This window comes from Trachurus trachurus (assembly GCF_905171665.1).
Source record: "Trachurus trachurus genome assembly, chromosome: 17".
Taxonomy (NCBI): Eukaryota; Metazoa; Chordata; class Actinopteri; order Carangiformes; family Carangidae; genus Trachurus; species Trachurus trachurus.
In genome coordinates, this window is record NC_139900.1 from 30,235,922 (window position 1) to 30,252,244 (window position 16,323).

The 16,323-nt window shown below is 42.6% G+C and overlaps 1 protein-coding gene across 4 annotated transcripts in view; it reads right to left on the bottom strand.

Moving 5' to 3' along the window:
* Positions 1 to 13,180, bottom strand: part of znf521 (zinc finger protein 521) — an 89,997-nt gene extending 76,817 nt beyond the window's left edge. For 2 of the 4 annotated variants that reach the window (XM_083991447.1, XM_083991445.1), the window contains exons 1-2: positions 13,044 to 13,180; positions 4,943 to 4,996 (exon numbers count right to left, since the gene is read on the bottom strand). The gene's annotated coding sequence lies outside the window, so the exon portion shown is untranslated. Of the gene's footprint in view, positions 1 to 4,942; positions 5,000 to 13,043 lie in introns of all 4 variants that reach the window. The other 2 variants (XM_083991446.1, XM_083991444.1) reach the window with 1 other exon arrangement.
* Positions 13,181 to 16,323: the final 3,143 nt, after the last annotated feature.

The window sequence follows — 16,323 nt, forward strand, 5'->3', positions numbered from 1 at the left end:
GAAAGAACAATCCGGAGCAACTGGGAAATTTATGCGCTTCAAACCCGAAGAGCTTTCTGCATATGTGAGTTTGATTTCGACTCCCTTGTTTTCTCTTGTTTTGAGTGACAACTTTCAGCTGCAACTTCAAGCTTCCGAGTGAATCCAAGCTGGGTCAGCGCTCTGGGCTGAGCTGGGTGACCTCCGGTGCTCCGCTGTGATGCAGTGTTGGAAGTGTAAACTGCTACATGTTTGTTTGTGTGCGTGTGTTTGTGTGTGTGTGTGTGTGTGTTGTTGGGGGAGCATGTGGGGGGTGTGGGCTTGACACGGCAAGGTCACGTCCAACCCTGGGATTAAAGAGCCATGTCAATACTGAGGTTCCTGTGCCTCTGGGCCTCATACAGTAATCCATCAGATCAGGACATCCTCCTCTACCAGTCTCTACAGGCTGGACAGCAGATCAATACCACCATGCTTGGAAAAGCTGACAATCACATGTGGAATACGAAGGGGAAGATGTGTGGCATATTGAGAATTTTTCATCACGCCGAACACCCTTTCTAATTTTGTTAATCAGCTGCACAACGTAAGTGTAGGAGGTAAGGACAAGAGGGAAGCAACATTGACCACTGATCCATATTCTGATAAGGTCAGCTCGAAGTAAGACGATCGTAGCTCAGACTGAGAAATTATTCATGAGGAGAATATAATGAAGATCTGACTGGAAGATTTTTAAGAATAAATTTTGCGGTCTTTACGGCTCTAAAAATGAATTAGTGCTACACTAATAAAATGCGGAAATCTGGATGGTGATTGACATCTTTAAAGCCATGTAATATCTGTCGGTGAATTCCAGTCCATCCATCATACACACTCTTGTCTCTTATGGCGTCTAGTGACATTTATCATGCCACAACTTTCATCTTGTAAGTTGAGGAGTCCCCAGGACCCCCCACCCTTATATTATTGAATATTTCTGCTCTTAAATATTTATAACCTTTTAATTGATATTCTCTTCTCTGCTCCATTAGCCTCACCAGGGACCCGTGGTCCCTAGCAGGGAAGCCTACACCACTTGTCCCCCACTGTCTGGCCCACACACTGAGACAGGTGGAGACACTGACCATGGGGAGAGGAGAGAGGGTATGACTGTGCAGGAATACTCAGAGGGGGGTGGGGGGATATGGAGAGGTCTATTGAAGAGTCTGGCTAAGCTGCGAAGCATGAACTCCATTTAATTTTCATCTGGAAAGTTAACTTTCACAATGAACCCTGCCTTTAACCTCACTGGAGATTTGATGTCTAACCCTAAGCTTAAAGATTAAATAAAATATAGAAAAGGGAAAAGAGGCACTGAAAAGTTGTTGTTGGGTACTAACCAATTTTTTTTAAGCAACATGTGATGGGATGTCAGTGTTTTAAACTGAAATTCATTCAAATCTAGCCCCAAAACACTGAGCTGGAAGAGTAGGAAATCACTGAGGGCTGTGCTCTTACTTGCCTGTAGATACAGTGCGTCTAGCTCCATCAGGGTTTTCGCCTGAGTCTTTCTTTGTGCAATGAAAGACCTTGGTGTTGAAAACATTATTACCAGCTCACCCATCTCCTCATTTCCCCATCATTCCCAGAGACCCTGATCCTATGATGCCCCCTCCCTGGCAGCCCACCCTACAACCACCCACCCCCAAGTTCGAATTAAGAATTTATTTTAACCAGCGAGCAGCTTCTGTCGACACATGTCGGCGGGCCTGATCAAAGGTGAGTACGCTCCTTTATCAGAGTGAGGGAGGCTGTCAGAAATAGGAGGACATTAAGATTGAATAACCTTCACACGGTTGCCGGCACCTCATTATTTAAAAATCTAAAACTTTTGCAGAGCACCCGCCATATATAGGTCACACTACATTCTAATGCCACATGTGCCTCCGAGTGTATCCTCCTCTGTGTGGATGGGATTTGGGGCTCTCCACTTAGGCCGTCACATCCACTGATCCCCCATCATTAAAGAACGTCATGATCTGACGACAAGGCTGTGAGCTCGACACTTGCCAGATTGTTAGCGATTGTCAAGAATTTGCATTGGTTGTGGTAGTGGTAGGGGGGGGGGGGTCTGTGTTCATATGGTCGAGACATGCAATTTGATTTATCTGCTTCAAGTCCCCCAGATTCATATTAAGGACTAATTGCTGTTTAACATTTTGATGCATTTGATATTTGAAAGCAGATTAGCAGAGGTGTTTGTCAAAAGCCATCTCTCTTAAAATGCTAAATGCATTACAAGCTCAAAGTGATGCGCTGACAGATAAATATTTCCCACCTTGTTACATGCAACAACAAAAAAACATGCAGTATATTTATGAAAAGTTTATGATGCATGCTGTGGTAAAAAATAAGAGTAGCACGGAGAGAAAGAGAAGATGCCAAACAGTTACAGGAGGACTAAGAACAAACAATGAAGAAAACACAGAGAACGATACATGAAGGAAGCAGCACATATAATCACAGGTATACAGACGCCATCATCCACCATTAAAATCTCTGCACCAAAAAAAGATATGAGCTTACAAAGAAGAATGGAAATCAAAGCGGTTGAATGAGAAACAGCATTTGAACATACCAAATGCTCTCTTTCACCCTGTCTCACTCGCTCTCTCACAGGGAGTGATAATATTGAACGGAGCGCCTTGCTATGCCATTAGTGCAGTAAAACATCAAAGGAAATGAATAATAGAGAATATGATTTTCTGAAGTGGTGGAGTGAAAGAGTCCTTTCCTCTTCCTGCTGTAGTGAGCCCTGCAGTACATTGATCTGTGGGCAGCCTCAACCTCAGCCAGAGCCAGAGCTTCGTACGCCGCACCACTACGCTGCACTATTCCACACTACGGCACCTTGCCACTCAGACACCCCTTCAGATCTCTATAGCACTTGCATTTGCCTCAGTCCACTCCACATTGACAGAGCTGACACCCTCCTCCAAAAAAAAAACTAAAAACAGCCTCAATCTGACAAAGCCGAGAGCAAAAAAAAAAAAAGAAAGAAAGAAAGAAAGAAAAAAGAAAGAAAGGGATGTATATATAAGAGAGAAGAAAAAGCACAGGGCATGTGGTTATAATTACACACAGGCAGCGCAGTGGTAAAGCCAAGCTGCAGATCTTAAGCCTGCTCGACACTCTCTGGGTAAAAAAGCGCACTGCCTCATTAAATCTCAGATATCACACTGTTCCTGCCCCTCTATACTATGCATAATACTGTCTGTCTCGTAGAAGGCCTCTTTTGTTAGCATTTCTCCTTTGCTACATATCAAACATGAATGAGAGACAGGATGCAGGGCCTTCAGAACGCTTGCAGAGTCACAGAAGAGCACGACTGGGGGTCGACTTATGAGCCAGATCTTGACACCATGTCTGATTAAGCCCTTAGCTTGTCAGGAGTCTAATGGCTATTGTGGCTATGTCCGTCACAGTGGCAAATGCATGAATAACAGGTAAGCTTTTCCACTGATTTTTCAGTTTGACGTTGGAAAAAGAGGGCTTGTTTGAGCAGTGGTTTAACCATAAGGGTGATTTACTGCTGCCACGGTAAAAGCCGTGTGATACACAAGCGGTGATGAAGCATGTTTTTAAAAGGAAAAAAAGTTGGGGCTGATGAATTGGCGGCAAGAGAAATCGCACACCATCTTAAAAGTTTACCACCACAAACAACTCTTTTCTCATTGACCATTCGTCAAGCTGAATCCTGAGAGGGGGTTAAAAAATAAATCAGTCAGACGGAGTCAAATGAGGAAAGTGAGAAATTAATTTGTGCGCCCTCCTGATTTCTCCACAGGCAGACATCGATCATGTGGCGGCTGTCTCCCCTCACTCTGGAGATAGAGCTGGTGGAGGGATGGGGAGAGGGGAGATTCGTGTGTCTGAGGGGGTCGTTGTAATCAGGCACACTCATTAGCTCTGCTTTGGCTCTGGATGACAGGAGGTCTCCGAGGCAAGTCTGCCTCTTATGCCCAGTCCTTCATCCCTTGAGCTGGGGTTAGATGGGCTAAGGAGGCAGTTTCTTTCCACAGAACCACCCACCAACACCTATCGATACACATTAACACAGCGGCAGATAGGTGTTGCTCAGCTTTTTCCAGGGATGTGCGAACATGTAAAAAGTTTCTGATCAGTTCCGTGGTAAAACCTCATTTAGAGACAATGGGGAGAGATAGCCAAAAACACCACGTCAGATACAGAGGTCACAAAAATAAAAAAAGGAAACATGACACTGTAGTCATGGGCAGCAAAGAAATACTAGGATCTATTGCAGCTACTTTATTTCACACCGGAGCAGTCAGAAAGCTGTGGGTAAATGCTGGACTAATGTGGCAGGCTAAGAGTAGCCAGAGTCCCCAGCCTGCTGGGCAAAACCATCCATATCGGGTTTAAAATAACCACACCTGAGACTTAACCTTTACCAGAGACAAATGAAATGAAAATATACAGTGTGGTGCATCAGGAGCAGGCTTCATTCATAGGGGGCTTTCTGCTAGCCTGACCTGAATTACCGCTCTGTTCCTGGAGGGCCACTGTGAATGGCACACGTGGAGACAGGACACATTCATCTGGGTAGCTCTATTCTACATCATACAGAAGGTTGGGAAACAAAGAGTCTAAAAAAATGTCAGGAACACACAGGAACACAAGGACAGCTATAAGCGCACCTGCATGTACCGTAGGCACGGAACACAAACACGCAAACAAGAGCTTATTGCACGGCTCGGCCCCCTCGCTTATAAAAACACATGCAACCTTGCAGTTTACAGTATGAAAAACTCAAAAACAGGAAACACATACTTTCTATCACTCGGAACCCAACAAAGATTTTTACAGGCAGACACGCGCATACACACACACACACACACACACACACACAGACACATGATCCACTTTCCAGCCGAAAATGATGAAATATGAAATGGAGCATTACCGCTTGGAATGGCAGTCTGCCCGGGACTGTGCTGGTCCTCTGTCACATTGTCTTCTACTGCCAGAAAAAGAGAAGAGGGGGGGTGGGGGGGTGAGGGGAGGGAGAGGGAAAGAAACAGTTAACAGCGAAAAACAAGTTAGACACATTGAGATTTCCTTCTTTTTTATTATTTACTATTGAGATTTTCTGTATGGAAACTCCAGGAGATTTCAACAGCTTTCGACAGCTCAACCTGTGGTTTGGGAATCCACACAAGCCTTTCATATGTATGAGGTTTGGCAACAAGGCAAACAGCCACCCACGTAAATAACATATTGGACTGGGTAATGACGTGATGAATTATGAACGTCTCCCATGAAACGTCCTCCCGACATCAACAGTGACCAAGTGAAAAACACCTTGATGACTGCATTAGTAAGAAGGTTGTATGATACCTCGCTTAGTGAAATTAGATTGGTATCAAAAAAGAAGATTCACAGACGCGTGTGGATATATGGATCTCCTGAAAACTGCGATCCAAACTGAAATGCACCGAGGAAAACAATCTCAAGATTTATAAGATATGTAATCGCACTATGTGTCATAACAGCGAACGAAGCTGCAAAGTGCTTTTGCTCAGGATGGCGGACGTGTTGACGGCTTGATCAGCACTCAGGTCTGCTCATTAGGTCCACTTTTGACTTTTTTTTTTTCACAACAGCACCGGCCTTGAAAAACATGACTTCTGTTTAGTAAAAGGTAGGAACCTCTTACATTGGAGCCTTTTTGGAACTGGTGAGAATTCCTTGTGGCATGTCAAGGACAAGAAATGAAATGGATTTTAACAGCGGGAAGAGAACAAAAGAGTCTCCCACCTGTTCCATGTAAAATGAGGGTCTCACTGAGGACTTCTTACGCCTCTGCGTTCCACCCCTGCAGTTGAAATGCATTCTCCATTGTGTCTTTTCTTTCTAGCCTTTCATTTTCCTGGGCAAAAAGGAAGGGGGGAGTCTGACAGGACCTCCCAGTAGGGGAGTGTGGCAGTGACTGCCAAAGCAGAAACTGGCGCACTTTTAAAATCACACAAAATATCCTGTACTTTGCATAATTAAGGCAAGATCCTATGGTGGCAGAAGCCTATCCCTCAGGGGAGCATGAGTCAGTGTCAAGCAGGGTGTCAAACCTCAGTGAAAAATGAAGAGGAAAGTGTTGAGCTGTTTCTTATGAAGACGGCAAACGACGGAACAACTGTGTTTTGCTGTCAGGCCTTGTCCAGCCAAAATTGAATTCCTGAGGAATTCCTCACCAAAAAGAAAAAACTAAAAGAAATGTCAATATTCAAATATGAATGTCTCTGATTGGAAATATCTTTCTTACCAACAATTATAATTGATGTACTGAGGAGGAAAAATGCTAAACACACGGTCATGGGTCTGGTAATTAATTAGCAAAATCAATTAAAAGTGATGGAACGGACATAGTTGGACACCATGGAGGTATATCCCTCAGAGCCGACGAAGAGGACTGCATCAGCCAACACAGAAACCTTGTCCTCTTAAAGGAGGCCTTAGTGACTGACGCCCTGAGAGTTTAATGAGTTTCTCCAGCACCGTTGAGCGCCTTGCAACTAGGATCATTTAAATGGGCTAGGGATAGGGGGTCCTAATAAATCCCCCATGGTTCTATCAGAGATTGGTGGTGGGAGCTGGAGTTTTTGTTTTGATTACCATCCCTGTTGGTGAGATGAGGGAGTTCAGGCAGAAAATTCTATTTTACAATGCTATAAGAACTTAAACATAACGGCAGTTTGTGGTGATTTGTCACCACTGTGAACTTATTAAAAGTTTTGTCATTTAAAGTAAACAACCTCCATCACGGCGCAAATTCTTTTCTCATTTGCACCTGTCTGCTAGATAATTAATAGCTATCTAAGAGTGATCATAGAGGGTGAGCTGTCAGGTAAGGGCACACTCCTGTGATGCTTCATACGAGCCGGACATTTGATCAGCAATCATAACACAGTGCAAATACAAATAGCCGGACAGTTTTAATTAATATACTCTCAGGCTCATGATCGCCCCATAATGACTATAACTTCAGCTCAACACAACTCAGTCCGCACTGTTATTAATGTGTCACTGCTATCAGTTAATTAATGTTTGACAAGGTACAGTCAGTGTATCACTCAGTCGGTGACAAACTGTAATCGTGCTGCTAGGTTTTGTTGATACAATACCAAACACACTTGGGATCATTTCAGCACTGCTCCTTTGATTTTTCAAAACGTGGAGCAGGAAAAAAAAAAAAAACATAATCCCACAACAAGTGGCACAGCATTAAAGGCCACTAATTAACACACTGGCCACACACAAAAATGAACGAAGCAACTGTCATTATTATGTGAGTGACAATCCCCAAGACGGGGCATTTCCTTTTTCAGGATGAATTAATTGACTACAGATATGAGAGCAAAACCAAGACGCAAAAACAACACACACAAAGCAAAACCAAATTATAGTAAACATAACAAAACGCAACAAGCAGATTGGTCACCACATGCACAGATGACGAAATATCACAGCCGCAAAAACTAATGATTTAATAGACATGAATAAGCAAAACATGACAAACTCAGCAGCTTGGACCTTTCCTAATCCATCAAATGAATTCCTGCTGTGTAAGAGAACAGAGTGAAGTGTGCGCAGACAGTGCGAGCACAAACAGTGTGTGTATATACTGTACATCTTTTGTGCTTTTAAAAAGAGGTTTGGCCTCGTATTTGTGTGTGACAGTGTGAGTGTGTCTGCTTGTGTGTATGGATATCTTGCAGCACTTCTCATACATAAAAAAAGCCCTGAGTGTGTTCTTGGATATGCGTGACTCATCTGCTTGGTTACAGCCAGCTTGGACGATACAGTGCCGAACACAATGGCTGTGTAATCCGCCCTGACTGACCGGGAAGGAGACGCTCGCCACAGGGACTACAACTCAATTTAGCTCGGGTCAAGAGGTCAACCCTCCTCAATTAGGGATGGGAAGGGAGGGAGGAGGACACACACTGCACATGAATAACTTTCTTAATGAGCATTATTTGAACTGGTGATTAGTGTCATAAATAATTTGCAATAGAGGAGCATGTTAATCACGTTGCATAATATTTGTAATCCTTCATATATTGCCACGTACTGTAAGCAAATCATCCCAACACCTATTCTAAAAAACAAAACAAAAAAAACTGCACTCCACTAGTAGCAATATAAAAAAAGATGTCACAAATCAATAATCCCATTATGCAATTATTGCAAATTTAGCTTCCAAAAAAGAGAAAAAATAATAGTGCTATTTATACAGGCACAACGAGACAGATGCAAATAAGCCTGGCGATGTATAATTTCATTTGCAGCAGTGGTGGGAATCAATCATTGTCTCTGAATCAGAACTCTTTCTCCATGTGGCAGACAATCCATGACAACAAGAGAGACACATGCCATGGAATAAGAAGAGATATCGGCCAGCTCCCGCGACACCCAGTCCAACACACTGAGCCGCATGTCAAGAGCACTGACAGCCGTGCTAATGGGATTTTTCTACGGCTCCATCATAATTTCCTTAATGATAATACTAACCATATTTTTGTGTCACATTAGAAAAGTGTTAATGGGTGTTATGCCACAGATCATTAATTGTGAACAGACTGGAATACTGCAGCTAACTATAAACTAGGAATGACGCAACTGTTAGTAGACATTTTAACAGGGGAGAAAAAATAGAGTGGAACAGCACATTCTTGCATTTTTAATTGTTCATATTTAGCAGACGCCTTCATTACATTTAACATAAAACATGCTGAATAAAGTGTGTGTTTGAAATATAGAGCCGAATGACTTTTTGAGTAGTTTTTTCCTCTTAAAAATACTCAAGCTTAAAGGTGCGATGACATTTCTTTTTTTCTCTTTTTTTTACTTGCACAAACCAGGACTGAAAGGGGGAGTGGTTACGCATCTATGAGCTTGACGGATGTGGTCAAGTTTCTTTTCTCCAAAAAGAAAAGCTTCAAATTGTGACAAATGTGGATTTAAAAAAAACACATATCTGTTTTAGTTTTACTTGACAGGTCAAATTTCAGCTGCAGTTTTATGCAGAGGGAAATAAAAACGTATGTCTGAGCCAAGGAATTTTAACTTAAAACATACAGATTATATTGACTTTTTTTAATATGCCCTTCGCATATTTCATTAATTATCTGTGGGGTTTATGTTTAAAGTGTAAATATAATATAGCAAAGCTAAACTCCAGAGTTCACTCATATGGCGATAAATTTCAGCTGCGCACAAACATCAAATATTTAGGGTATACATGACACAGCAATGATTTTGTGACAACCGCTGTACTTCAAGTAAATGGCGCAGAAAATATATTTATATACGCAGATGACAGACCTGGAAACTTCAACTTCAGCCAATAAACACATCAGAACTGAAGCTTGAGAGTGTCATTTGTGCTCCAAATGAAAATATCAACCCAGCCTCACATTATTCAGGAAGTGCTGTAGGACAGGCAACGTGGCAGTCATCACAAGCTACATGCAGGATTTGGAGTGAGATCCTCCTTCCTCGCTGCTCACCACTGACTGAGGCAATGTGCTGACCCAAAGCCTCTGCACATCAAAACAAAATTACAATGTGCCTACAGTTGAGAAATGTAGAAGGCTCCGGATTGAGTAAATGTCAGTGGCTGGGGTGAAGTGTTTGCATATAAGCGAATGATGTATGGTCTTGTCCTGTGCCATTTATTCCCCCAAGCAATAACGTAGCCGGATCTGTCTCTCAGACTTAATTGAAACGGGACTTGTAATGTTGCCCTTTTCCTCGATGGGACCAAAAACATAACCTCTGACTCCCACAAGCAGCCAAGGCTGAGGAGGTGCGTGTGTGTGTGTGTGTGTGTGTGTGTGTGCCTGCGAGTGTATGTGTGTGTTGGGACACACAAGGGAAAAAGAGTGCCAACCGTCACAGCATTATTTTCTCATCTCCACACACACACACACACACACACTCCATGTCCATACTATCCATACCAGCCCCTCATACGGCACACATGATGCCCGTTCTACCTTCCCCTCTATCTTCCATCGGCACCTCTATTTATTTTTCCTTCCGCAGAACAAAGTGTTCTTTCTGTGCACAGAAAAAAGCACCATCCACATTGACCACTGCTTCAAGTCAGCAGAAGACAACCTATAAAAGTGAAACCTGAACTCTGTAACCCCATTCTGTTCGCAAAAACATACAGTGGATAACAGTGCACGCGGACACAGGCTCACACACACGCAAGTGTGCACACGAGGACAAGTATAAAATTTAGAGATAGAGGCACTTTTGTTTTAAGTAATAATTACAAAAAAAAAAGGTCTGCGCATAAAATGACAACTCATGTCTTGTACAAACAAGAGTGAAGAATGCAGTGTCAAGCAACTATTTATTTTTATTTTTTTAATGACAAGGAAAGTTATTGTGGACATCTGTATAAGTGTATCTGTGTCCCCGAGGAAACAGATAGACAAAGAACAATAAATAACATCTGCCTGGCCTTCCTTGGGTCTGATCCAAAACAGGGAAATATCTATGACGTATCTGCATTTCTGCTCCGCTTGAGCAGTCGGAATGAAGACATAAAAGTCTGGATGTTTTGTGCGCTACATTTTTCCAATTTAAATTTTAGAGACAATAACAAAACAAACAATGTCATCACTCTGACTTCATTTGCATACTGATATGCTCACTCTCTATCCCTCTCTGTCGCACACATAGATGTACACAAATCTTAACAGATGTTCTTCTGAACACACACACACACACACACTCTCACTCTCTCGCTCTCTGTCACACACACACACACACACACACTTGTAGCATGTAGGCATGCTGGCAGGAGACGATTATATATAAGTGATGTGTCTTTTGAGAATAGCAAATGTCACACTAACTAACAAAAAAAACAGTCAATGCCAATCTGCTCTGAGAAAATAGGAAATCTATGTATAGAGCTGTTTACTGTGAACAGAGCAGTGCAGGTCTGGAAACAGAATGTGACAATTCTTAAGATGTGCATGCACTCACATTTTCACCCTCTCCTGGGTATTGATTTAAAATGGTGGCTGCATGAATGTACTACCGCAGACCATGTAATCTTCCTTTGAGATGAAGACTTCCGAGAACGAAAGGGGGAGAGAGAAAGAGGGTCCACAGACCACAAGCTGGGAATGTGAAATTGTGGACAATTATTTGCTGAGCAAAATACAATGCCTGCCAGATGAACTGGAGCTCAACCTCCATAACCCAGCAGCTCCCCCACCAAAAGGCTACAGAGAAAAGTAGTGCATGAATAAGTGTGTGTGAGAGTGTGTGTGCGTGTGCTCTCTCTCTCTCATTCTGTCTCTATTTCTCCCCTCCCTCTCTCACCCGCTCACACATGTGCATGTACACTCAGATACAAATACACGATCATGTTACCACCAATCCAACTGTTTAAAAAAAGAGAGAGAGAACAGGAAACTAAATAAAGTACAACAAAAATCAAACACACCATCTATGTGTACTATACTCTTGACAAACTGTGGCTATGATAGAGATTTTTCTTTTATGATATAGTTTTTTTTTAAACACTACTCTGTTGCTCTGAGCTGCTGATGACTGATAAATCCAGATGTTTGCAACTTATTAATCAACATGTCCAATTAGCTCTCAACACTTATCACACCTCTAATTTCATGTTTAAGTGTTGTCAGTGTACACACACGCGCGCACACACACACACACACACACACACACAGAGCATCACAGCCCTCCCTTTCCCCCAACACACGAAATGTTTCCTCCGTTTCTCAGACGAGAAGGGGGGGAGAGGGGGGGTCATGTGACTCTGCACCCCATTCCATCAGACGGCTTAAGTTCCGACCAGGAGCGTCTTTAACACATCCAGATGTTTGCCGGCGTCGCGCTGCACTGTTGCTCTCTTACTGATTGACTGGTCCAATGCCCTGCCCCTGCACTTTAACTAACATTACAAATACAGTCTGAGCTAAAAGCTGACCAAGCTCTCTTCTTCATTTCTTTCCTTTTTCTTTCTCTCTCTCACTCACTCTTACTGTCTTCCAACCCCAGATGCCAACTCGTAATATACGTGGGCTGTAGCCTACATGTGCAAGTCGATCTCATGCGCAACCATACAAGAGGAAGAACACTTCCAAATGCGTAAAAAAAAAAAAAAAAAATCAAAAAGAGAGTGTGAGACAGTTACATTTCAGGGAGCGGTAAGTTCAGTTTCATGCTCGTCTAGACTTGTCATCACCTTGTAAGAGAAAAAAAAAATCAAAAAATGTTCTCAGAGCCACCAAAACATAGGCTTATCACTTACCTTTCAGTGATCTTGGCTTAGCTTGCTTGCGGCGCGACATCCTACAGAAAACGCTGAAGTTGCTCAGTTTGAGTCTGACAATTTGTGCAAAACGGGATAGTCTAAAGGTGTAGTCTCTCTAAATTCCACTGACCGAAATCGCGGCTGCCTTTTTACCATTACAGAAAGATGCAACTTAGCCCCTTGTGCCGCGCGGTCTCAACACGAGTTTTGCTGTTATTTTGTGATGAGTAGGTGGATGTTATAAAATCCAATTATCCCGATCGGTATATAGGCGACACTATTTACTAGTTGAGCCGGGTATCGGGAAAAGTGTGAGGATATAGTGATCCCGTCATGCGCTTCCATTCTCCGGGAAAACACACACGCGTGCAGGCATGATGTTCGTTTAGAAATAAAAGCGGAATATTTGCTTTTCGCCTCTCATCTCAAATGCATCCGCGTGAGAAAGACATCAGCAAAACGCCTCCTGTGAGAGTGCAAAAAATTGCAACAAAACAAAAAAAAAAGGCGGAAAAATGATAATTACACTTTTCACTTCATATCCACCTAACAGCATCAAAACTATTATAGACTCTTCCTTTTCTCACTCCAGTCAGCTAATCATGAATTAGGTTCGGAATCTGATCTAAGTCTACGTCTAAATTGTTCTTAAAAGAGGATGAAGAAGCAGAGAGAAGATGGAAGCTCCCTCCTCATCACAAACCTGCAAGGTCTTGGACTGCGCTGTCGCTCCGGTAGTCCACATAATAATGGAAAATGGAAGCAAGGCCCCCAAAGCCATCAGGATGGCTCCAGAGGGGGCCCCTACCCCGCAGGGACTCGCTCTGTACGTAATCACTGAGGAAATCATTGTCAGCCTGCCTGCACTCACACACAGACAGAGAGGCATGATTAAAATCCTAGGGATCATGGCAAGATGCGGATTGCTGGATCTGCTGGTCCCCGGATCCGGAGTCGAACTCTAAACCCAAAGTCGGCTTGCTCACCCTGGCGTCTCCTCTGCCTCAGCTCGCCGTCGGCCACTCTCCGTCTACGGCAGACGGACTGGTCCCCCTTCTGGTAGAAACGGTTAAGCAGAGAGGCATTTTCTGTGTGGCTGTTGACATATATGACATGTAATGGCACGCATAAAAATTTGGGATGATCAGTGTATTTACAGATTATAGCTTTTTTTTTTTTTTTCTTAATGCAAAATCAGAGGAATTCATTCCACTAATTATTTGAATGCCATTTATAAATACAATACATATCTATTTTCCTCAGGTCTAATGTAAAATTTCTGCTTGTGTCAAAAAGAATACATCTACTTTTAATATGATTCATGTTGAATTAATTTTGTTTTGTAGGCTATATATTTTATAGTCTATTTTATATTCTTATTTTTCATTTTTTCAAGTTTTCACTGCAGGTGCTGTTCAGTATGCAAATGAAAAAAAAATGTATTTAATTATTTAAATGGACTTATTGTGCAAAAACCTTTCTTTCTTTCTTTCTCCCCTCATCAAAATGTTCACATAGGCTATACAGCCTAACCTGCATGTGGATGTCCCCCATACTACCCCTGCCATGTGAAAATGAGATCCAGAGAGGAGTCCTGCAGTGGGCTTCTCACCCCCCCCCCCCCCCAACCCTCCACAGCCTGGAGGTAGCCTCTGCCAGGGCCCCCCCATCTAAAAAAAATCACAGTCACGCAACTGCTTTTTTTTTTCTTTCCCCCACTTTCGATGCATTTCCATCCTGACACTTTCACAGAGACAGATGTAAGAGGAAAACTGAGATTTTTTTTCTCTTTCCCACTGCAGACCTATAGGGAAGGAGAGAAGCAGTCGATAGGGCAACTCCCAAATACGGGCTGGTGTAGAAGAAGAAAATTAACAACAACCTTTGATAGCCTTTACTGTGGTGGAATCTAAGTTTGTTAAAGAAAATTCACTATAAAAGTTAACTATAACTATAAAAGTTAATGATGTGAGTACATAATAAGGCTGCGCTTATTCTATAGGGTATTCCCACCTTTTACTTTGGAGTTCATAATGAGGCCATATACTGTTACAGACATCTAAGGTAATCACATAGCACAAAGTAATCTAAATGTAATAGGAAATTCAGTGCTACAGATTAGTTGACAGCCATTACCTAACTCTTATAAAAAGAAAAAAAAACTTTGTTATTTTGCATCTCTTGTCCCGAATCAATAGTGGATTAAACATAATAAGTGGGGACACATGACCTACATTTGATGTCAAGGCTGTTTGCTCAATTTCTATCTATGTAATTTAATCCACACCCACCGCTTTTCAAGTAATTTCCCCACACCCACTTGCTGCCATAAAATGTGTGCACAAGATCAATAAAACAGAGTATGACATAGATTGACGTGATGTGCTTTGGTAAATTCAAAGCCCTCCCAAACTACAGTAAAGCAGGTAAACACACACATATGAAACATCTATTTGTAGGTGCTTGGAGTCTGTCAGGAGGTCTCAGCTGCCTTAAAACTTCAATCTTAACAATGCTCCAAAGTTCCCCCCTCTCTCTGTCTCAGCGCTCTGTCAGGCGGCTCTCCCAAAGTTTTACCACCTTGCCTCCACCCCCCTCCACCCCCACCCCCGGTACCTCTCGAATGCTCTCTCAAACACAAACAAACAGTGCTCTTCAGTCCTCCAGGGCTCTTTGCTACTTTCATTAGTGACAAAGTAACTGGGAAAAGGCTTGACTTGACTCGGTGCTTGCACTGTTCAGTCTCTAAGTTACAGTACACTCTTGCTCAGAAGTTGTTTTTTTTTTTTATGTCTTCAAGTGGAGGAAACCTCATGTGAGGAAGGTTGCTCATGATGCTCCAAAAACTGTCTGACACGGCTTGTGTCCCTCAGGGGTAACCTTATAAATATGGAAAGGAGAATCAAATATAAATTTTGGGGGAGCAAATAGGCACAATGAAAATCAACAAAAATGTTTTTGTTTCAAGTCTCACCTCGGAGCAGATGGGGGGAGAGAGGGAATAAAACAAAGATATATCAAAAAAAAAAAGTGACATGTGTCAGAAAATCATTGCCAGGATGTTTCTATTCAGTGTGTGCTTATATGATACTGAAAAATTAATAATTGATTAATTTCTGATCATATACTGTCCTTCAGAAATGCTGCACTCAGGCTACAAGCCACTGGAATGTGATGAAACACAGAAAGGCCTGCTCTGTTTTCAGATCACCAAAGATTCTTACCACATAGTAAAACTGAGCAGTTCTGTGGAGATTTTTTTTTTCACCGCCCATAGCTTTTAGTTAGACATCGAGACGCCACAGCATGCGTGCGTGCCGCAGCATCAGAGATTTCACTCTGCCTCTCCGCGGGGTGAAACGTTCCCTAGTGGAATCTGTGGCCCTTGGGTGGTGGGATCCTTCAGCAGTTCTTCTTGACCTGTGGCCTCCTCACCCTCTGTCCATTTGGCTCCGACAGCACAATGTCCAAAAAAAAAACAAGTTAAAACTGAACTTTAAAACTCAGAGAAAGTTTTAATCCCAATGAAGTGTCTCCTGTAGAAATAATAACCACTGAAGGCTATTTAGTAGAATACTCTCACAAATGGTGAAAAACGACGGCTTAAAAGCACAGTCGGTCAATTACGCTCGTTAGAAGAGGGCAGATACACAGACATGCATGTACACCAACCACACACACACGCACACACATTTGACTTGCCTCATTAAAACCCATCCAGCTACTAGAACTCAGAGATGTGAATGTTTCCCTTGAGGAGTGGGGCACGTTCATTTTGAGAAAGGCAGAAGATTCAACTTTTTTCTTACTTGCTTATAATTACAGAGATTGCTGGAATGCATGACCCTGAGAATAAGGCTCAGTCCTGGGAGAGTCCACCATAAGCATCACCATCTTCAGTCCTGCTCTCCGCTGTGCGTCTCCCTAGTTGGATGCCACCCACACCAGGCATGAGTGAGGTCGAGACAGTGCCCCCATCACCA